Raw genomic sequence first — 23732 nt, 5'->3', positions numbered from 1 at the left:
TGAAAATGAGATCCAGGCAGTAGCTAAAGTTGATGAAAAATTATTTATTCATTACAATTAAATTTAGCCTCACACGCAAACTTTAATCGATAATGAAAATACTTAATAAAACCAAAAGGTAAAATAACCATCATAAAGTATTAGTCAATAGTTAATAATAAAATTTAGAGTATTGTATCTAATAGATGAAGATCGAAAAGAGCAATAATTAAGACATTTGCAGATAAGAGACAAGAAGTAGAAGCCAAGGAGAGCAAAGGATGGAAAAAAAGCTGAATTATCAATGACTTAGTCAGCTTTATACCATGAGCATATAGGGAAATTTACATCCCACACAAATTGATGTTTTTGTTCTAAAAGAAAAGGTTAATTTCACCCATTACGTCATCTACTGGTCCAGTGTCAAAAATAGTTGTTTTATCCCCTTTGGGGAATTTTGCAAATCTTACCCTTTTAAATGTCATCAGGAAAAATAACAGACATATTTTGAGCAGATTCAAATTCAAATGGTTAATTCTGCTGGCGTCCAATGTCTAACCACAAACGTGTCAGCGTGACCTATCACACTGGAGCACTTGAAGAACAATTGAACAATCATACTCTTAAATATAAAATAACCATAAGGGTACAATAACAAGTAAATACTTGAAAATATGATAAGATTAATATATAAAGTATTAGTACATAAATATATGAAAGCAAAATTAAAACTGATAAATCATAAGTCATAAATGATTCAAAATGAATATTAATAAAAATGCATGAATATGAATATTGACCTTTTCGGATCCATCACTACATATTCACAGTCTCTTCGTATCCTCGTTAAAAGCATCCAGACCCATGAAAACGCATACGAGCAATTGCCCGTTTCCGGAAACTAACTGCCCCCTAGTGGTCGGGAGCATTTCCGTTGTGTTGTGGTTCGTTTCCGTTGTGTTGTGGCGATTTCGTTGTGTTGTGGTGATTTCGTTGTGTTGTGGCTCGTTTCCGTTGTGTTGTGGCGATTTCGTTGTGTTTCGTAAGAGCAATGACAGCAGCGGCCCTGTACGAGCACAATCGAACCAGACGGTAATGTAGATGGAGAGATGGACGGAGAGCGCGGCTTGCTTGCGTGACGTCACTGGAACGACAAAGATTTTGCAATATCTAAAGAATAGATATTCATAAAACATTCATAAGATAACATATCACCATTTGAGTTGAATAGATCAGCAACAAAAATTATGTTCTTATTAAACCATTTATCAAAAAAAGACTGACCAATTTATAATTTACAATGGTTCTTTTTACGGCACAAATCGAGTACAAACGAACGATGCCAGTTTTGGAGTGATTTAGATGACATAGTGGAGATTGTTTTTCATTATTATTTTTAAAAAAGGTAATCACTTACATGGATTCTTTTAACGGCCCTAACCAGCACAAACGAGCGACACCGGTTTGGAGCAATTTGAATGACATGAGGTGCAGAGTTAAATAACTGTTCATAAAACATTTTTGCGTTATATTTAAGAAGAGATCTTAGTTATAATTTTTAACGGCACAAATCGAGCACAGACCAACGATGCGGGTTTTGTGCGATTTAGACGAAGTGGGGTGGAGAGTGACATCACAGCTCCCAAATGATGATTTATTAACAAAGTTCGGGAGGAGCAAGTTCAGATAATTAACCTAATTAGCACAGGTGGAGAGCATTCAGTTAATCAACTTGACCAACGTCACGAGGTATAAATTCAGCAGACTTCATCGGAGAGTTTATCAGCATCCCTCCTCCACCCCATCTCCTCACTTCTAGTTCTATCTACTTTCACCACACCGGGGGGAGTACTCTGGGTTCGGGACAATATTCTGAGCTCGGAGCCCTCTCCCTGGAGAGCACACCAAATACACATAACTTTACTCTAATTATATGGAAATGTGAACTCGTGAAATTATATTTGTTATATCTGTGCAAGGAAAACAGTTAAAGTGTGTGTTTTTCTGTTTTTATTCCATTTTTAATGTATTATCATTTTGTTATTTCTGACTTTTAATGCATTTTAAGTCTTGCTGTCTGGTTGAAAGAGCTGGGAGAATGAGATGAAGGAAGCATTTGAGATTAGGTTAAAATTTGGTAAATTTGGAAAAGGGGACAAAGCATGATGTTTGGGCTATCTGACTCTGTGGGACGTGGAAGGGCTTTCTAAGGGGAATTGAAATCACTTGCAAAGGCAACATGATTAACACATTCTGGAAATCAAAACACGTTGGTTGGGGCACTTTCTAAAGGGGAAATTTGAACTGCGTTGCATTGAGAAGATATCTCCGGAAGGGGGATTGGGGCTGTGTGGCGCAGTTTGAGGTGTCTTGGCAAAAGGGGAGATTGAAACTGTGTGTATCAGTTTGAAGAGCCTTAACAGGTAGAGCTAGACTCTGGGAGAAGTAAATGTGAGGAAGATCCTTTTAGATCCACTCTGACAGACAACAAAAAACTCCCTGAAACTTCATAGCTCTTCCATCCAGATATTCTCAGTTTTTACTGTTATTTCTACTTCTTATGTGTTCCATTTTTATTATGTATTTGGTTCTTCTTTATGTAAAGCACTTTGAATTACCATTGTGCATGAAATGTGCTGCTATACAAATAAAATTGCCTTGCTTTGCCTTTTAACGACACAAATCGAGCACAAACAAATGGCTGCGGTTTGAAGCGATTTGAACGATATAGGGTGGAGAATGACGTCACACGACCAAAAAAATAATGCTCAATATCTAAAACACCAAACTAGCACAAATGTTCGTTTATGTGGCACAAATCAGCACAAACGCATGGCATAGATTTGGGGATTATTCCATTTTATGGGGTGCCAACTTCACAGAGGTTGCAGAAAACATCAGCAAATCATCAGTTTGTCGCTCTGTGCGAATGGTGTACCTGTCAGTTTAGGACCGTTCTACTTCCATCTTTCTCCAGTTTTGGATTTCCAGCTCCAGCTTTCTCATTTTCAACTTCTTATATTGGATGTCTATATCCAAAACATCTATTTGTTTGAGGAGGTAGCGCTTATACACGCTCTTTACATTCTCTTCATTCTGTAGAAAACAAATTTGATTATTTCCTGAAATGCTTTTGACAGTTTGTTGTAATTACTTAATCCTTACTTTGTCTCCTGCAGTCCCAGTCTGAGTGGGTTCTGGAAGGATCTCGGTGTCCTGCAGCCAATCATTTTTGGAAAATAGTCAAGTCAAGTCAAGTCAAATTTATTTATATAGCGCTTTTTACAATTGGTAATTGTTCAAAGCAGCTTTACATATTAGAAGCACAGAAAAAGGGAAGTGGTTAAAAATAAGCTGTACAACCAAGCGTGGTACTATGTAACATATACAAGATGGAGCTACATTAAGCCAATGTCGGCTGACTCCCAGGGGTGGAAAAAAAACCCTAGGAGAAAAACCCAGCGTGCCAGCACTGGGAAAAAAGTCCTAGGAGGGAAAAAACCCCTTGGAAGATATATATAATATATGTAAATGGATATGGAGATCAAAATCTGAATTATACATTTTTATTATAGAGATTAAAAATAGATTATATATAAATATATGTAAGCGGATACGGGGATTAAAAATCTGAATTATAGATGCAGCCAGAATTGGGTCTGTAGGCCCATTGTCTCCTGGGCTACGTTGTAGTCAGGTCCAGACACAGGTTCTCCATCTGATCTGGATACGGCCTGAATCCAGCACCCGGCAAACCTCAGGATAAGCAGAGAGACAGATATTAGCGGAGATGCCATTCTTATTCTGATGTACAGGTATATCTAGTGTTATAGGAAATGTTCTCGGTTCCGGCCGACCTAATTATTGCAGCGTAACAATCCTTTAACGGATTTGAAAAATGTTAATGTATTGATAATGTGTTATGTGTATGCAAGAGCAAAGAGATGTTTTTAGTCTAGATTTAAACTGTCTGTGTCTGCTTCCCGAACAATGCTAGGAAGATTGTTCCAGAGTTTAGGTGCTAAATAGGAAAAGGATCTGCCGCCTTCAATTGATTTTGATATTCTGGGTATTATCAACTGGCCTGAATTCTGAGATCGCAATAAACGTGAAGGACTATAATGCATTAAGAGCTCACTTAGGTACTGGGGAGCTAAACCATTTAGAGCTTTATAAGTAAGTAGCAAGATTTTTAAATCTATACAATGTTTAATAGGGAGCCAATGTAATGTTGACAGAACTGGGCTAATATGGTCATACTTTCTGGTTCTAGTAAGAACTCTAGCTGCCGCATTTTGGACCAACTGTAGTTTGTTTAAAAGCCGAGCAGAACAACCACCAGAGCGTTACAATAATCTAGTCTTGAGGTCATGAATGCATGAACCAACTGTTCCGCATTTGTCATTGAGAGCATATGCCGTAATTTAGAGATATTTTTTAGATGGAAGAAGGCGGTTTTACAGATACTAGAAACATGACTTTCAAATGAAAGATTGGTATCAAAGAGCACACCCAGGTTCCTAACTGAGGACGAAGGTTTAATGGAGCACCCGTCAAGTGTTAGAGAGTATTCAAGGTTTTTTCGTGAGGAAGTTTTTGGTCCAAAGATTAGGATATCAGTTTTTTCTGAATTTAATAATAAGAAATTTCTTGTCATCCAGTTTTTAATGTCAGCTATGCATTCTGTTAGTTTTGTGAATTTGTAGGTTTCGTCAGGGCGCGAGGAAATATAGAGCTGAGTATCGTCAGCGTAGCAGTGAAAACTAACACCATGCTTCCTAATTATCTCTCCTAAGGGCAGCATGTACAGAGTGAAAAGCAACGGTCCTAATACTGAGCCTTGTGGTACCCCATATTTAACCTGTGATCGATACGACATCTCTTCATTAACTACCACAGACTGATAACGGTCAGATAAGTACGATTTGAACCATGCCAAAGCAATTCCACTAATGCCAATATTTTCAAGTCTTTTTAGAAGAATGTTGTGATCGATAGTGTCAAAAGCAGCACTGAGATCTAATAACACTAATAGAGAAATACAGCCACGATCGGATGATAAGAGTAGATCGTTTGTAACTCTAACGAGAGCAGTCTCAGTACTATGGTTTGGTCTAAATCCTGACTGGAAATCCTCACAGATTCCATTTCTTTCTAAAAAGGAACACAGTTGTGTTGAAACTGCCTTTTCTAGTATCTTTGACAGAAAAGGTAGATTCGAGATTGGCCTGTAGTTTACTAAATCTCTCGGATCTAGTTGAGGTTTTTTAATAAGAGGTTTAATAATAGCCTGCTTAAAGGTTTTTGGCACGTATCCTAGTGTTAAGGATGAATTAATTATATCAAGAAGTGGACCTACGACCTCTGGAAGCATTTCTTTCAGTAGTTTAGTCGGCATTGGGTCTAACATACATGATGTTGATTTTGATGATTTGATAAGTTTAGATAATTCTTCCTCTCCTATAGCGGCGAATGATTCTAGTTTTACCTCAGGGACACTACAGTGCACTGTCTGAAGCGAAACTGTAGACGGTTGCATGTTTTTAATTTTCTCTCTAATATTATCAATCTTGCAAGTAAAGAAGTTCATAAAGTCATTACTGCTGTGCTCTATGGAAACGTCAGCAGTTGAATCTCTGTTTCTAGTTAATTTAGCCACTGTGTCAAATAAATACCTAGGATTATGTTTGTTTTCTATTAAGAGATTTGAAAAATAAGTAGATCTAGCATTTCTTATAGCCGTTCTGTACTCAATCATTTTTTCTTTCCACGCAAGGCGAAAAACTTCTAGTTTTGTTTTCTTCCAACTACGTTCAGCTTTTCTAACAGCTCGTTTTAGAGCCCGAGTGTGCTCATCATACCACGGCATTGGATTAGTTTCCTTAATCTTCTTTAGACGTAAAGGAGCGACTGCATCTAATGTGCTGGAAAAGAGAGAGCCAATAGTTTTCATCGAGCAGCATCGAGTTCTTCTAAGTGGTCAGGTATACTAAGGCGATGAAACTGCTCGGGGAGATTATTTATAAAGCAATCTTTAGTGGTAGACGTGATGGTTCTACAATATTTATGGCTGGGTGGTGGTTTTGCAGCCTTGGCTAATTGTATTATACACGAGACTAGATAATGATCTGATATATCATCGCTCTGCTGTAGAATTTCAACAGCATCAATATCAATTCCATGCGACAGTATTAGATCTAGGGTATGATTACGACAATGAGTGGGTCCTGACACGTGTTGTCTAACTCCAATAGAGTTTAAAATGTCTGCAAATGCCAATCCAAATGCGTCTTTATTATTATCTACATGGATATTAAAATCACCAACAACAAGGACTTTATCCGCAGCCAGTACTAACTCTGATAGGAAATCAGCAAATTCTTTGATAAAGTCAGTATGGTGCCCTGGTGGCCAGTAGCCAGCACAAATGTCAACTTACATAATGTTACATAAAGCACCATCACTTCAAAGGAATTATATTTGAAATTCTTTTGAGTGATTCTGAATATATTACTATAAATTACAGCAACACCTCCCCCTTTGCCTTTCTGTCGAGGATTGTGTCGATAATCATAACCTTGAGGACTAGACTCATTTAAAGTAATGTAATCGTCTGGTTTTAGCCAGGTTTCTGTCAAACACAGCAAGTCTAGTTTATTGTCTGTGATAATTTCATTTACAATAAGTGCTTTTGAAGAAATAGATCTAATATTCAGTAACCCAAGCTTTATCATTTGTTTATCTGATTTATCTGTGATTTTTTTGATCAATTAAATTTTTACTCTTAAAAGGTTTCTGAAGTTTTTTTGTATTTACTAGTTCGAGGTACAGACACAGTCTCTATGTGATAATATCTAGGTGAAAGAGTTTCTATGTGCTGTGAATTATCTGAGTTCTGTGACGTGAGGCGGCTAGCAGACGGTCGGTTTAGCCAGTTTGTCTGCGTCCTGATCTGGGCGCTGGTTTGTCATGTTTCAGCTCTAAGACTATTTGCCAAATTTCTAGAGAGAAGAGCAGCACCATCCTGGGAGGGATGAATACCATCTCTTTTCAACAGATCAGGTCTGCCCCAAAAGCTTTTCCAATTGTCTATGAAACCTATATTATTCTGCGCACACCACTTAGACAGCCAGCCATTGAGTGATGATAACCTGCTAACTATCTCATCACTCCGACGAACAGGAAGAGGGCCAGAACAAATTACTTTTGCTGACATTGAATTTGCGAGTTCACACACCTCTTTAATGTTAATTTTAGTGATCTCCGACTGGCGAAGTCGAACATCATTTGTGCCGACGTGGATAATGATTTTAGAATATTTACGTTTAGCATTAGCCAGCACTTTTAAATTTGCTTTGATGTCAGGTGCTCTGGCCCCCGGCAAACATGTGACTATGGTGGCTGGTGTCTCTATTTTCACGTTCCGTGTAATAGAATCGGCAATTACTAGGGCACTTTCAACAGGATTCTCAGTGGGTGCGTCACTGAGTGGGGAGAACCTGTTTGATGTTCTAATCGGAACGGAAGAGTGGTGTTTGTTCTTGCCATTATGCCGCCTCACAGTCACCCAGTTAGCCTGCTGCGTGGCTTCTACAACCGGAACCGAATGTGCAGTGTTTACTAGGCTAGTCGCATCCAAAGCAGTATCTAAGGCCCTTTCAGTCTCACTATCCTTAATTAAAGTTTGGATGCGTGTCTCTAATTCTGAGATTCTCTCTGTCAGCCTGACAATATCCCTGCATTTATCACGTGTGTAAGTCTCCCTGCTGACAGAAAGAGCTAAGCTGTACATGTTGCATTTACTACACATGATAATTGTCGGACATGACTGACCGTGTGTTTGAACACCGTCCGAAAAACTGCAACGCACACGGGACTCGCTGGCTGGATGTCTCGGTCGCTTGCCGGTGCCTGGGGCGAGGGTGATGTGCGGGACGCTGTGCCTCACGGTGGATCGATGAATGCCGGGCAGCAACGTCTCCACAGCTTCCCGATCTGGCGAGGACAGATCAGAATAACATACATCGGATAAATCCGCCATTCAATCGACAAGGAAGGTTTGGTTTAAAGGAAAAAAGAAAGTAGACGGTAGCTAACAGGCTAGCGGGCTATGGCTAACACTAGGTGATTACGCTGGTGGATTGCTAGTAATAAATCGTTCCGTTTAGTAATACTATGCAATAGGTTAAGTAATCTAGTGAAAATAAGAAAGTTATATTATGTGAATAGGAATAAAGAGAAGGATTTAGGATAAACTCCACGAAGCTCCGAGCGTAGGTCAGACAGCAGACAGGCAGCAGCGTTGAGCAGCGTTGAACCGGAAGAAGGCGCCAGATGAGGCGTATGATGCTGACAGGCTGTATACACACTATTAGCCCCTCACCACACAAGTCGTCTTTAAGTAGCTATATAATGTGCAATCAGTGCTTACCTCAGGCCTCCCTGAACATACAGACACAGTCTCCTCATCCTCCTCAAGAGTTTCATCCTGAAACCAACAATCAAACTGTGGTTAATAATCACCACTTAGACCTCTTTTACCCCCTTTCCACCAGCACAAATCAGGTGCTAGTTCAGAGCTAGTGCTAGTGCCAGAGTTGGTTCAACTGACGAGTCTTCTGAGAACCGGTTTGCCTTTCCACGGGCTAGAGAGCAGCACAGAGCCAGGTCTTACATCACTGTATACGTCTCATTTTTCACAGCAAAGCTAGCGCAGCAGCACTAAACACAAACACACAGAGCTTGTTCGAGATGCATTGGTTTCGATCGGCGCATGATATCAAAGCACCGCAAGAACAAAAGCACAAGGAGTCGCATGCTCTACAAACGCTCCTGTGACACTCCAATGTCACCCGCTAAATTGGTCCGCACTGCTCCAATGCATCTCGAATAGAGTCGCAATATGAAGCATGAAATATCGATATCGTGTTAATTTGCCTGGCTACATCAGCACGAAGAGTGGCAACACCACCGACCCTTTTTACCCACCTCCGTGTCCATCACCCTGCAGATTACGACATTTTGCAGAGAGTAAGTTATATTACTAGTCATGGAATGGGAAATGTTAACCTGTTAACAGGGATTTTCTGTGTTCATCTATTTAAATAAAGGGTGATTCTTTTAATAAGTAGCACATTTTCTTTACTCGTCTTACTCAGTGTGATGTAGCTATGCATGCAGTTATATGCCCTCAAAATTCAAGATACACAGGCATTTTTTTCCCCAATGTGTTTTTGTCATTAACTTATATTATATGATATGATGTACAATATCACATGATCAAGAGTGCTGTGCAACAGACAGAAATGTTTTTGTTATACTGACTGAATCCGCGTTTAGAACAAATCGGTTTAATCAATGATTAAATGTCCATTCAATAAACACTCCTGAACGAATGAATCATTTGAACAAATCGGTTGAATGAATGACTCACTCACTCACTCATTAAGATAGTGACTTGCTGCCACCTACTGGCAATTTAGTTTCATATTTAAGGTACATTTTAATTAAAAAGTTAAAATTAGAAAAAAATCTATATTTAAATATTGAATTAAATTTATGTAGACAAATTTTAATTTCAATTTTCAATTTCATTTTCAGTTTTATTTGTACAGCGCATTTAGAAGTAAGACGCAAGCGGTTCTTCTAGCCCAGCAATGTGTTGGTGCTACTTACGAACCACTTTTCCTGGAGCTGGTGCTTTGTGTGTCGAAAGACAAAGAATTGATTTGAAACTAGGCTCTGGCTCCGAACCAGCACTCAAACTGCCTTGGAGGAAAAGGGGTATTAGACAGTCAATCAGTGCTTTAACGTCTCTCATACTCACAGGGTTCAACAAGACTCCAACAAGCACACAGAATTTGGCATCACTATGACAAAACATGTTTGATTTGATCAAGAATATGCTAAAACATACTGTATATCAACCTTCTAATAGGTGGCATGGATTTGGAAGATGTCCCCCTTCTGTTCCCTCGATGACGGCATGGTCTCCTCTTGATCAGGTCCAGCTCCTCTGCAGGAGTGAAGGGTGCTGGTGGTGGCCCTTCCCCAGATCCAGCAACATCACTCTTCTTTCTGGAGCTGCATCTAATAAACATCATGAAATCAGACATTTATGGCATCAAACCAGATATGTTTAAGCAGTTATATAGCCTATATACTTATAGCCTTTCTCTCTTGTTTTATTTATTGCTGCAATATTGCCTTTTTCATTTATTACACGTTTCACCTCTTTGTAGGTTTCTAATAACAGACGCTGCACTGTAAAAATGATTTTATGGTGAAGTAAATACTACAGAAAAAACAAATGTGATTTTTATAGTGTGCTCTGTAGCGCTGAACATCACTACTCTCTCTTTGATTTTTGCCATGTTTGATCTATTTGATCCATGATCCAAAGTGCACACACAATTATCTTGACTAGGTAAAACTGGATCAATTAAGTGGGACTGTATGAACTTAAATTACCTTTTATGAAAGCGCTTTAGCCCCAACTCATTTGTTAGATTAACTCAAGTCAGGTTTTGGAGTTTAATCCTCACTTTTCCTGTGTCTTTTCTGTAAAAGCCCTCTGGACGTGATGGCTGTAGCAGTACATGAGCTGGGTCAAAGTATGCTGTCCTTCGTTTGTGATGCTGTGTTTGTTTCCCTGGTTTTGGATTGTTGGCTGGATGCAGCTGTGCTGATTTCGGAAAACCAGCTAAGATCCCTAGAAGTAAGGGGAAAATACTCATGTTGCTGTTGGTTAGGATATGGATCATTAAGATATATAAAATAAGATATTTTATCCCCCTGTGCTGCTACTGAGGTTTAGGCTCTTGGCCCTTTCCTAAACCGCACTAAACACTGCTGTGAATGGTGATTTTCCACACACAGGTTGCAGTTTGTGGTGTGTCATTGTTTCTGACTCACTGATGTTTATGGAGGTCTTCATTAATTTGAGGTCCAGGGAAGCTTTGGCTGCATTCAGCACATCAGTTTCCTCTGACGATGTTAACAGCACACACATATCTTCCCATACAGCCGTTGCCTCCTCTAGATGTGTGCTGTTCAACAGCAAGGTGCAGCAGCAGGTGGTGTACTCTTAAAGCCTTGTTGTCCGTCTTTCTGGAAAATGCCTGGCACACGGTCTGTATAATGTGTGAAGAGCAAAGAAGCAGGACTGTGAATGGACGATCAGCACTGTTTGCTGTGTTTGCTGTGCTCTCTGTAGAGACAGAGATGATTAAATGCCAGAAGAACACTTGCATTAGTCCAGCTGAAGTCAGTCTCCACTTGATGTTATTTGATGAAGGGCCCTTAATGTTTCCGATAGCCAATATGTCAAGGTATGAATTGAGTGCTGATTTGTTATGAGCTCACACTCACAGGAAGTGATGGCTTGTTTTTCCCATTCCTGTCAACATAAGAGCATAGAAGAGACTCTCTTGGTCTGACACTACCGGTGGCATTCAGGTGAAGAGGATTTGTTATTTCCCAACTCTCCAATTTTATTGCAATACTGAAATGTTTTGGACCTTTCTGACTTCAAATCCAAACCGTTTGTGTTCATTTCAGAGTTATGCTCATCATCAGATTCATCCTGGCGATGGACTTCTTGTCCATCTGTGTTTTCTAAAAATGGTGGTAGTAGCAGTGTTACAGATCCCTTGTTTCCCTGGACTCCATTTCCCAGAATCCTCCTGTTCTCCTCACCTGCACACACTTCCCTCGTCAGTTCCTCATCATCACGGATCACCTGCACCTGGACTCTATTGTTAGCACTCCTATATATTGCACTCACTCCCTTCACTCCTTGTCCGTTCTCTGTTGTGTTAAGCGTATGTTTGATGTCTCCTTGCCTATGTTCATTAAAGTATTGTCTATTTGTGGAAATCCGTGATCTGCCTCATCTCTACACCAGCATACCGTAACAGAAGAACGGACCAGAAACGTTGGATTTTCACAGGAAAAAAAAATGGAGACTTTCCCCAGCTCCCTGGATCCAGCTCCTCCAACGCCTCTCACCCTGACAGCCAGCGATCGCCTTATCGGGCTCCTGCAGGTAGGACGTTCGCTGGAGAGGTATGTGGAGGAGTTCGTTGAGCTTGCTTATTTGTCTGACTGGCCTGAAGCAGTTTTGATCTCCCTGTTTTTGGATGGATTGGATGACGACACTATCCGTTTTGATGAACCTGTTTTTTGTTTCTCCTTAAGCGAAACTATCAATTTAATTTTGTGGTTAAATGGCTCCAAATTCTTTGTGGAAGAGGTTCAGGATCAGTGTTGTCGTCCGGTCCATCCAGAAACACGGTTGGCCGGGCCAGTCAGTCAACCTCCGGCTTCCTCCGCACACCTTTCCAGCGAACTCCCTGCCTGCCCCAGGCTGGACCCATATTCCTCTACTGGGCCCAGTAAGCGGAGGAGGAGGAAGAAAGCGGCCCCAATGTCTCCAGAGCCCGCTCCAGTGTCTCCAGAGCCCGCTCCAGTGTCTCCAGAGCCCGCTCCAGTGTCTCCAGAGCCCGCTCCAGTGTCTCCAGAGCCCGCTCCAGTGTCTCCAGAGCCCGCTCCAGTGTCTCCAGAGCCCGCTCCAGTGTCTCCAGAGCCCGCTCCAGTATCTCCAGAGCCAGCTCCAGTATCTCCAGAGCCAGCTCCAGTCCGGACCCATATTCCTCTACTGGGCCCAGTAAGCGGAGGAGGAGGAAGAAAGCGGCCCCAATGTCTCCAGAGCCCGCTCCAGTGTCTCCAGAGCCCGCTCCAGTGTCTCCAGAGCCCGCTCCAGTGTCTCCAGAGCCCGCTCCAGTGTCTCCAGAGCCCGCTCCAGTGTCTCCAGAGCCCGCTCCAGTGTCTCCAGAGCCCGCTCCAGTGTCTCCAGAGCCAGCTCCAGTATCTCCAGAGCCAGCTCCAGTCCCCACAGAGCCAGCTCCAGTGCCTGTGGGGATTTTAATTGTATTTGAGGGGATGAAATGGCCCTCAACCCCAGTCTCCTCCGAGCCAAGTTCCCCAGTCTCCGCCGAGCAAAGTTCTCCAGTCTCCGCCGAGCAAAGTTCTCCAGTCTCCTCCGAGCCAAGTTCTCCAGTCTCCTCCGAGCCAAGTTCTCCAGTCTCCTCCGAGCCAAGTTCTCCAGTCTCCTCCGAGCCAAGTTCTCCAGTCTCCTCCGAGCCAAGTTCTCCAGTCTCCTCCGAGCCAAGTTCTCCAGTCTCCTCCGAGCCAAGTTCTCCAGTCTCCTCCGAGCCAAGTTCTCCAGTCTCCTCCGAGCCAAGTTCTCCAGTCTCCTCCGAGCCAAGTTCTCCAGTCTCCTCCGAGCCAAGTTCTCCAGTCTCCTCCTCCGAGCAAGCAGCGCCAGTCTCCGCCTCCGAGCAAGCAGCGCCAGTCTCCGCCTCCGAGCAAGCAGCGCCAGTCTCCGCCTCCGAGCAAGCAGCGCCAGTCTCCGCCTCCGAGCAAGCAGCGCCAGTCTCAGCCGCCGAGCAAGCAGCATCTCCAGTCTCAGCCGCCGCCGAGACCTCAGCTCCAGTCTCAGCCGCCGCCGAGCCCTCAGCTCCAGCCGCCGCCGAGCCAGCCCCTATTATGAACTTTGTGGTTGAAACAACATACAGCCCTAAGACTGTTTACCGTCCCTGCCTCCCTCTCCCACCTCCATCCATTTGTGTTTGTACTGAACCTCCACCTCAAGCCCCCTCGCCCAGATCTCCACCTCGGACCTCTGGGCGATTACCTACACCCTGGCTCCAACCTCCCTCTGCTCCACCGTTGCCCATCAGTCCTCCAGCCTCACAAGTCTCCATCCTGCCCCCGTTCACACCTTGGTCCCTCGTCAGCCTGCCCTCCCCTCTGGACTGCACTCCTCCGTCTCCGCTCCGTCCCTCCATCCCTCGTTTCCAGTTGGCTTCCTCACTCCCCCTGGTGTTCACTTTGTTGTCTGTCGTCTGTGTTCAACTGCGGCCTTCTGGAGCCCCGGCTGCGCTTCGGTCGGCGGAGCCATGGATTCCGCCATCTCCCGCCGGTCCTTCTGCGCCGACTGGGCTTGACGGCGTGAGGACGTCAGCTCCTGACCCGCCATGGCGGCCCGCTGCACCTGACCCGCCATGTCTGCCCGCTGCACCTGACCCGCCATGTCTGCCTGCTGCATGTCTGCCCGCTGCACCTGACCCGCCATGGCTGCCCGCTGCACCTGACCCGCCATGGCTGCCCACGGCTCCTGACCCGCCAGGGTCACCTTCGGCCCCTGACCCTCCATGGCCGCCTTCGGCTCCTGATCCACCATGGCTGCCCACGGCTCCTGACCCGCCATGGTTTTTGGACCTGCCCTGGAGACCTCCACTCCAGTCTACTCCTCCCCCTGCTCCGGTTTGAGGTCTCCAGGGCGCCATCTACGGCGCGAGGACGCGCCTACCGGGAGGGGGAGGTACTGTTACAGATCCCTTGTTTCCCTGGACTCCATTTCCCAGAATCCTCCTGTTCTCCTCACCTGCACACACTTCCCTCGTCAGTTCCTCATCATCACGGATCACCTGCACCTGGACTCTATTGTTAGCACTCCTATATATTGCACTCACTCCCTTCACTCCTTGTCCGTTCTCTGTTGTGTTAAGCGTATGTTTGATGTCTCCTTGCCTATGTTCATTAAAGTATTGTCTATTTGTGGAAATCCGTGATCTGCCTCATCTCTACACCAGCATACCGTAACAAGCAGCAGTAGTAGTTCAGTATAATTCTACCAATTGTAATGTTTAAACCTACATTGCCATTAAAACGTTTGGTATTGGTATGATTTTTACTGTTTTTAAAAGAAGTCTCTTCTGCTCACCAAAGCTGCATTTATTTGATAAAAAAAAAAAAAAAACTATAAAAAATTTCATCAGCTGTTTTCTATGTGAATATATAGTAAAGATTAATTTATTCCTGTGACCAAAGCTGAATTTTCAGCATTCAGCAATATGATACGATTTTGTATTTTTAATCAAATAAATGAAATAAAACAAAATCAGCATCACCACACCTGTAAACAAAACCTGACATCTCTCTTTCATTATTATTATTTATTTATTTTTTTTTACACATAGTCATTGTTTCTCAACACTAGATTATTGTAACTTGTAATGAGAGAATTTGATTTAATCGCACACGATCCCAAACGATGAGAAGAAATCTGACGGGCTAGTTTCGTTTAGTCACTTTGTTTCCACACATGAACAACGACATTAAAGATAGTCCACATTTTAAAACGGGCTTAAATTAAGTAAACACTCTCCAAAACAGCTAAATTTAACTGAAACATTTGCAAAAAAACAAAATGAAGCCTCTTAAATTTTTGAAGCTTTTTCTCTAAATGTTTCGAGAAAGGTTTAAAAGAATGCCATCTTGTGGCAGGGCAAATTTACAGCGCCGTTGTTTCATAGTTCACCCAGAAATGAAAAGTCTGTCATTTATTCACCCTCAAGTTGTTCTGTTGAACAAAGAGATTTTGAAGAAAGTTTGTAACCAGGCTGCTTTGAGGCACCATTGACTCCCATAGCAGGTAAAACAAAATACTATGGAAATCAATGGTGGCCCAAAGTGGTGAGGGTGATTAAATGATTGACAGAATTTTCATTTTTGGGTGAACTGCACCTTTAAGCACAAATAAAAGCCTGATGACGCTAAAAATGTGTTTCGTTTTCTGTTAATATAATTTGCATATGAAAGTGTGGCAATAAATTCAACAACTATAATTATAATACTAATAATAATACCTACTGAGTTGTTTAAGGCAAGTAAATTGTGCTGTTATTTTATTATTTTTATACTGTTTATACTTTCATATAGTCTACAGGCTTATACTGTATATTTAAAATGTTAGTAAATGGGCTTCATATACCTGTAATGATCAGGGTTCAAACATTCTGACATACACAGTGAAGCATTCACATGACTGGAAAGAAAGATAACATATTTAAGTGATATAAAGGACATTACGAGGAGAAACGCTTGGAGATTAGAAGGAAACTGAGGTATAATGGCTCTGGCCAAGCTGCAACAAATGAAACGCTATTGGCTATTTTAAAAAAAGGGGCGGAGCTGTTTGATTTTATATGTATATATATATATATATATATATATATATATATATATATATATATATATATATATATATATATATATATATAAAATAGAATATTTATTTATTTTACATTACATCAACACATTGAATAGTGCTGCGCGTTCCAACACTCTTCAGTGGGCCTTTAACAGGGCCGCTGCTGGCCAAATGCAAAGCAAATTCAACAAAACCACTTTAAAATGAGATGAATCTTTTCTAAATTACACAGAAAAGGCAATAAAGCATAAAAAACAATCAGGAAAAGATCAACAATATGACAGTGAGCAATAAGAACATGATAAACTGAACTGAAAACATGAACAAAATGATAATTGTTTATGAACATGCACAAAATATGTGTAAAAACATGGCAGCTCCCAATCTCCCGCAGAACGTGTCCATTCCCAATTTTCTGATCAGATGTGTGGAACAAGAAGCAGCTGATGTCAAACAGGTAAATTCTGCTTTGGTAAATGAATGATGTGTTGATTTCTCCAGCACATGCCCAGAAAGAGTCCCAGTGCACACAGCGATCCACGACCCTTGCTGAGGAAACACCAGCGCCACCTAGAAATCAAACACGTGATGCTTCCTTACAGTCATTTCTGAATCATTATATTTCCCCATACAGAAACACAGAACGAGGCTCGTGTTTGATCGTCATCGAGAAACGGCTCAAAAGTAGCTTCAATAGCAGCGCTCGCTCTCTCCTTTGTGTTGAAACACCAGTCTTGTTCGCACCACAGTTGTGCAGTGGATTGTTTTTCAGAACGACACATATTTTGGACGCGTGCTTTTGTTGTTTAACCAGTGGCGGCTGGTGCAAAAAATTATTGGAGGAGCGCAAAAAATAAAATAAAATAAATTTAGAAATGCAGGAATGAATAGGGTAATTGTTGAATAACCATTTAACAAGTGATATAATAATGTATCATTACTGCTTATCTAAAACAGGGAAAATTCAGTATTTAAAGCATGCCATAGGGCTGGGATCTAAAAAAATTTTATTTAATTAAAAAAACTGTTATTTCACATCCTGCCCAATATTGTCCTTGAAACAATGTTCATATTGAAGGCTATAAAAACAAACCGTGTACTATATGCTATATTATGTGCAAAAAATGGGTCAAATCACATTAGGCCTAGGCTATATTCTAAATGAAATTAAATAAAAACAAAAGAACAGACTAATTATTAGGCTATTTTGATTACTCTACAACAGTCACTTTACACAGTTACTGCTATCATACAAATACACTTAGTTGTAGGTTTGAAATTCTACATATGTCATAATTATTATGTTCGCCAAAAAAAATAAAAAATTTCAACAACAAATATTTTTAACAAAATGTATTTTACTCAGATTGAACTCCGTATGTTTGGCGCATGCGCGCGGCGGCGCTCGTTCACGGAAGTTTGTGCTTGCTGAAGCTCGTCCACGCCTGACTGCAAAATGGAAATATTTTCTCGTCTTTCTAATATTTACAGATGGAGAATATGTCTGTGAAATGTAAGTTATGCACTGTGGAAATTATTGGATGTCACTTCAGCTTAAAAAAAATATTAATAGAGGTATGTTTGTTTCCACCAATCGCTGCACAAGTTAAGGTTACGTATGATGACGAAAGCACGTTAGTGCGAGCCCTCCCGGAACCCATAGAGATTGCATTGCAGTGCCTGCAGTTCGAAAAAAAAGTTCTTTGAATGGAAGTCTATGGGAGCACTCGGGGCAAATCTCCGCCAGACTGAAATGCCCAAAAAGAGGCGGTACTCCACAGAGCGTGACTCGACGCTGATTGGACTACATCCAGAGGCAGAACAAACAGCCTAGCAGTGACAAGCGTAACTCTGTGGTTGAATGTGATTGAAAAAATCTGTCCCTTTCTCACTTTTGGTGGTGCGTCGCCCAATTGCCCTAATGAAGAAACCGCCCCTGTGTTTAACATGCAGTCTTCAGCGACTGTCCATGTCCTGCATGTGAGTAGTGTTAACATATAACTTGTGTCACTTTTGAATGATTTATGACTTATGCACATGATTTATTACATCCTCATAATTCTCAGACTGACAGTTGTCAGATGTCAGGACATGTGTCAGGTAATATATGCCCCATGGTGTTACATTGTGACGTGGCTATGTGACTTCCTATACCAGTGGCTGTATGACTTCCCAAGCTGTTGTCTGTACGTGTTAAAAACAGATCAAAACAGGGGGAGACTTTTGACTTCTCCCACCCAGCAATGATATTTTATGGTTTATTCCTTCCTTGTCTCCTGGCTCCTTCCAGTCTGATGGGCAAAGGTGTGATGTCTGCGATCGTTCATTTCTTTGATTGCGGGTTGCCTTAAAAGATACTCAAGCCTAGTTTGTGTTATGCTGACACCTCACCAGGAACAGTAATGGGGTTCAATACAGTATATGTTAATTGAGTCAAAATATTTGGATCGTGACATTCAGGTAGACAATCATCCCAACAAAACAAAAGGTATGACCATTAAAATAAGTGGCCTGGTGTTTTAGAAGCCTGTATGGGACATTAATGGTCGATAGGGTGGGGTAGGGGGTCTATCATACTGGGTGATTATGCGTAGTCTACGTGACGCCTGAGGGTGACGACCCATTTATTGGGGTGATTGGGTGAAGTTTTATATATGTTAATGATGTTGTGGGCTGTACCGGCTATTCACGTTTTGAGGTCTCTGTATAAAGCCGGCCAGTTTTTCGTCAGTATGTATCCAAGCATCGTGTGTGTCAGACAATCTTCGATCTCAAACAAACTATTTCATTCACACCACGGCTGTTATCGAGACGTTCGAGTGTTTTACTGTGAAGATGGCTGCTTTATTCAACAGTGAGTATGCTTATCGTTGTTATTATTATTATTATTAAGAAAAAAAAAAAAAAAGTTTATTTGTGTCCGTGAGTCACGGAACTATTACGTTACTTAAACAGGATCTCTACGCTTTCAGGTGATGCGGACAATGCGTGTGGAAATCTTGATGATCTTGTTGAACAAATTCAATTTCTCAATCAAGCCAGTGGTATGTATAATTTTACGTTACATGCAGAACACCGCATGTCTAGTGTAATCGTCGTTATACAATATGTTTTATTTATTCATGCATTCGTCTTTTATTTTTTATTTATATATTTAATTATTTTACCAGGAGGGCCGAAAAACGGACTCAGATCTACAACAAATCAGCCGCCTTCGCGAGGCAGGTCGAACAATCCGGAGCTGGGTGAGTGTTTGTAAACCATACGCCACATAAAATGCCTTTGGTGGATTTACATTCTGTCTGAACGAACGCTTGTTGTTCTTAAATTCACACGAATCGTATACATGCTGTATCGTATTTTATATAATGTGAATATTTTTAACGTTGTTAACAGGAGATCCTAAACCTGAAACTAGCTCCTCGACAAATCAGCCGCCATCGCGAGGCAGCACAAACAACCCGGAGCTGGGTGAGTGTTTGTAAACCATAAGTCATATAAAATGTCTTTGGTGAATTTACATTCTGCCTGAACAATGCGTGTTTGCTCTTATATCTAGACACTTGTATGTTGTTTAGCGATGGTGCAAATGTATAATGTGATTTTTTTTTTTTTTTTTCAAATTTGTTATCAGGAGGAACGAATTCTGCGAGTACGTCATCAAAACGTGTGTGCATCCAGACACTCAGTAAGTGTTGTAATATTTCGTTATCTACTATATACGTTATGTTTTTTGTTTTTGTTTTAACAGCTTTTTATTATATGTATTCCAGAAGGATTATCGAACCTTGTAAAAAGTATCGATACACTGCAGTGTAGGGGTGATACAGAGAAACCCGGCTGCAGTGGGATAACGTTGAAAAACCGCCTCAAACGTAAAAAACGTCATGGGTAACTGGACAAAAGCAAAACCTCCGGTTGATTGTGAGAGAGACAACGAGTGTATTCCACAGACGCCGGATCGTAAGAGACCAGGACAATCATTTGGAGCAATAGTTGGTAAGTGTGTGAAATCGTTAGATAGTCAAGTATATGAATAAAACAATGCTGTGTTGATTTTCTGTTTAAACTGTTTGTAATGGTAACCTGTATGTGTGTTTAGTATGAGCAAATAGTTTCTAAACATCGACCCTATCTATCGATGCTTGTTAGTATTACACACACACACACACACACAATATAATAAATAATATACTTTCTTCTTCTTCTTAACAGTGAATGCTGATGACAACGTGGTCCCAGATGTAGATGATGTCCAGAACTGGGGTGATGGTCTGTTAGAATCGTGGGATGCCTGTGAATTCACTGTGTTGCCTAAAGAAACACAACCGCATGTTCCATCTGATGGAAACGTGGCAGTCGTGGTGGAATCAGACCCTGAGGAACTACCTTCAAATCAGGAGGCTTTCATACGGGAGTCACATCTGAATATAGACACTCAATTCATAAACACCCTTATACAGGACACTGTCAAGTCTGTATTGCTTACCTTGGAGGAGCAGCGTACGAAAATAATACAGGATACAGTCAAGTCTGTATTGCTTGCCTTGGAGGAACAGCGCAGGAAAATTATACAGGACACAATCAGGACTGAACTTCTTGCCTTGGAGGAACAGCGCAGGAAAATTATACAGGACAAAATCAGGACTGAACTTCTTTCTTTCGAAAGACACTTTACAGCCCTTTCACAGCGACAACAAGAGCAAGGTATTTGGATTAAACAATCCATAGCAGAGCATCGCTTAAACAACGACGTGGTCCGTCAAGTGGCCCGTGATCAAGGCCTGACAACAGATGTGTTGAGGCAGGTTGTCATCACTCTTAAAAAGCGTTAAGGGTGAGTTGTAATTACTTTTTACATTGATGTGTAATTTTGTTTTTGTTTCTTTTAAAACGATTAATGTCAAAAACAGTGTGTAATTTAGAGTGGTTGTTTAGGACCGTTGTGTTTTAAGTGTACAAACGATGTTTTTATTTTTTATTTTATTTTTTTAAATAAATAAAAAAGAAAAAAATTGTTTAAAATGCCAAAACGTTGTCGGGAGCCAGATGATTGTGGTCGAGGTGTGGTAGGACGGTTTAGACAAGACGATGGTCGTATGGACCCCGTCGAACTGTACTATGACACAGTTGCTTTGCATTATTTATTTCGGGCTATTGAGGAGGAGGCTAATAGACCTGTATATACAACAGATAGGTTGCAGGAGTTATTAAACCACACAACACCACATAGAGAACAAGAACCAGACTGTAATTTTGAACAATTTGAAAACTTCCTGCGTATTGGTGGGTTGGCAGAAACACCCCCACAACAATTTGTACCAGAACCAAATTATGATCTTGTACAATTTGAACAAAATTACCCAGATATTGGATTTGAACAAACTGATCCAGAACCAAATTCTGATTTTGTACAATTTGATCAAAATGACCCAGATGTTGAAATCGCACAATTTCCACACCAGTCAGGTGGTAACACTGGTACCCAGTCACAACGCACTCTTAATCTTGACGCACCCAACATGGGTCTATCACATGACATTATACAAACTTTGATAAGAGAGGGTGGTAATGTGGATGGGTACAGTGTGCTACCGCGCAGACGCTTCAATGGTTTGGAGATCCATAGACTACTAAATCTGAGGGAAATATCTTCTACAGATTTAGCAGACTACACTGTGTTTTTACACAACACACTTGTGTTATGATATAGACACGGAGGCAGAGATAAAAGCAATCCAGGTGAGCTTTATTGAACAATGCGTGGAACACAGAGTGAAAATGGCTGTTATCAGGTTCTTGAGAGATGAATATAAAGTGATACTGTCCTTGTTTGGTTTGTAGATCCAGGAGCTGAGATGAGATGGAGGGAGACGTTGGAGACACTCACACACACAGAAGGGTAAGCACACGAAGGGACCAGGAGACGAAGGAGATGAAGGAGATCGCTGGAGCAGGTAAGTATGTCGATGGGGAGTCCTTAAGGTAAGCATATACGTGTAGTAGTGCAAACGAGACCGGACAGTGAGTGTGTGTGAGTGTGGTGGCTTTGAAGTGCTGGTGATTGCAGAGTGAATGAGATGCAGGTGGCGGTGATTAGAATGCTCTTCGGGCTTTTCCTCAGGAGCATAGAGGCGAGATAGGGCGTCAGCTTTAGTATTCTTAGAACCAGGACGGTAGGAGATGGAGAAGTTGAATCTAGAGAAGAACATAGCCCAGCGAGCTTGGCGAGGGTTGAGTCTCTTAGCGGCCTTCAGATATTCGAGGTTTTTGTGATCAGTGAGAACTTGAAATGGGTGAGTAGCTCCCTCCAACCAATGCCTCCACTCCTCAAGGGCAAGCTTGACAGCCAGGAGTTCGCGGTCACCGATGTCGTAGTTGACCTCCGCCGGGTTGAGCTTGCGGGAGAAGGCGCATGGATGGAGTCTACTTGGTGTCCCCTGCTGCTGTGAAAGGACCGCTCCCACTCCGGTGGTAGATGCGTCCACCTCCACGATGAACGGGAGGTCCGGGTTAGGGTGGACGAGGAGGGGAGCGGTGGTGAAGGCTTTCTTCAGGGTCTCGAAGGCATTGGTGGCTAGTGGAGACCAGGACAGAGACTTGGGCTGGTGACGGAGTAGGTTGGTGAGTGGACTGACGATAGTGCTGTAATTCTTGATAAACCGGCGGTAGAAGTTGGAGAAGCCTAGGAATCTTTGGAGTTCTTTGATAGTAGTAGGAGTGGGCCAGGACTGTATGGCGGAGACCTTCCCCTCGTCCATCCGGATGCCACTGTGATCAATCACGTACCCCAGGAACTGGACGGAGGGTTGATGAAACGAGCATTTTTCAGCCTTGAGGAAGAGATGGAACTGCCGTAAGCGCTGGAGGACCTCCGCAACGTGGTGGCGATGTTCGGCCAAGCTCCGGGAGTAGATGAGGATGTCATCAATATAAACCAGAACGGACTTATGGAGAAACTCCCGGAGCACCTCGTGGATGAAATCCTGGAATACGGAGGGGCGTTGACCAGGCCATACGGCATCACGAGGTATTCGTAGTGTCCTGTGGGCGTGACAAAGGCGGTCTTCCACTCGTCCCCCTCACGTATCCGGATGAGGTTGTACGCGCTGCGGAGGTCCAACTTGGTGAACACAGTGGCACCGCGGAGATGTTCCAGGGCCGCTGGGACGAGGGGAAGTGGATAGCGGAATTTTACGGTGATCTTATTGAGGGCACGGTAATCGATGCAGGGCCTCAAGCCTCCATCCTTCTTTGCCACGAAGAAGAAGCTTGAAGCAGCAGGGGAAGTAGACGGGCGGATGTAACCTTGTTCGAGTGCCTCTTTGATGTATTCTTCCATGGCCTTCTCCTCCGGTATGGACAGGGGGTATATGCGTCCCCTGGGCACTGGTTCACCCGGCAGCAGATCGATGGCGCAGTCCCATGGCCGGTGGGGAGGAAGCTTGGAGGCGCGTTGCGGGCAGAACACGTCACTGAAGGGGGCGTAGTCCGGGGAAACATCCACGGAGCGCTTCTCAACAGGGCTCTCGATGGACATGCCGTTCACGAGTAGAGACTTGGGGAGTGGAGATTTCGGAACAGGAAGCGCTGGGAAGCAGTCTGGGAAGCAGTGATCGCCCCACTTCAGGACTTCGCCCGTGCGCCAGGAGATGTTGGGGTTATGTTGTTCCAGCCACGGGTGCCCTAGAACCAC

This window comes from Chanodichthys erythropterus, chromosome 8 (genome assembly GCF_024489055.1).
Source record: "Chanodichthys erythropterus isolate Z2021 chromosome 8, ASM2448905v1, whole genome shotgun sequence".
In the NCBI taxonomy this organism is placed as follows: Eukaryota; Metazoa; Chordata; class Actinopteri; order Cypriniformes; family Xenocyprididae; genus Chanodichthys; species Chanodichthys erythropterus.
The sequence above is the reverse complement of the archived record's forward strand: the minus strand, read 5'-3'. Positions refer to the sequence as shown.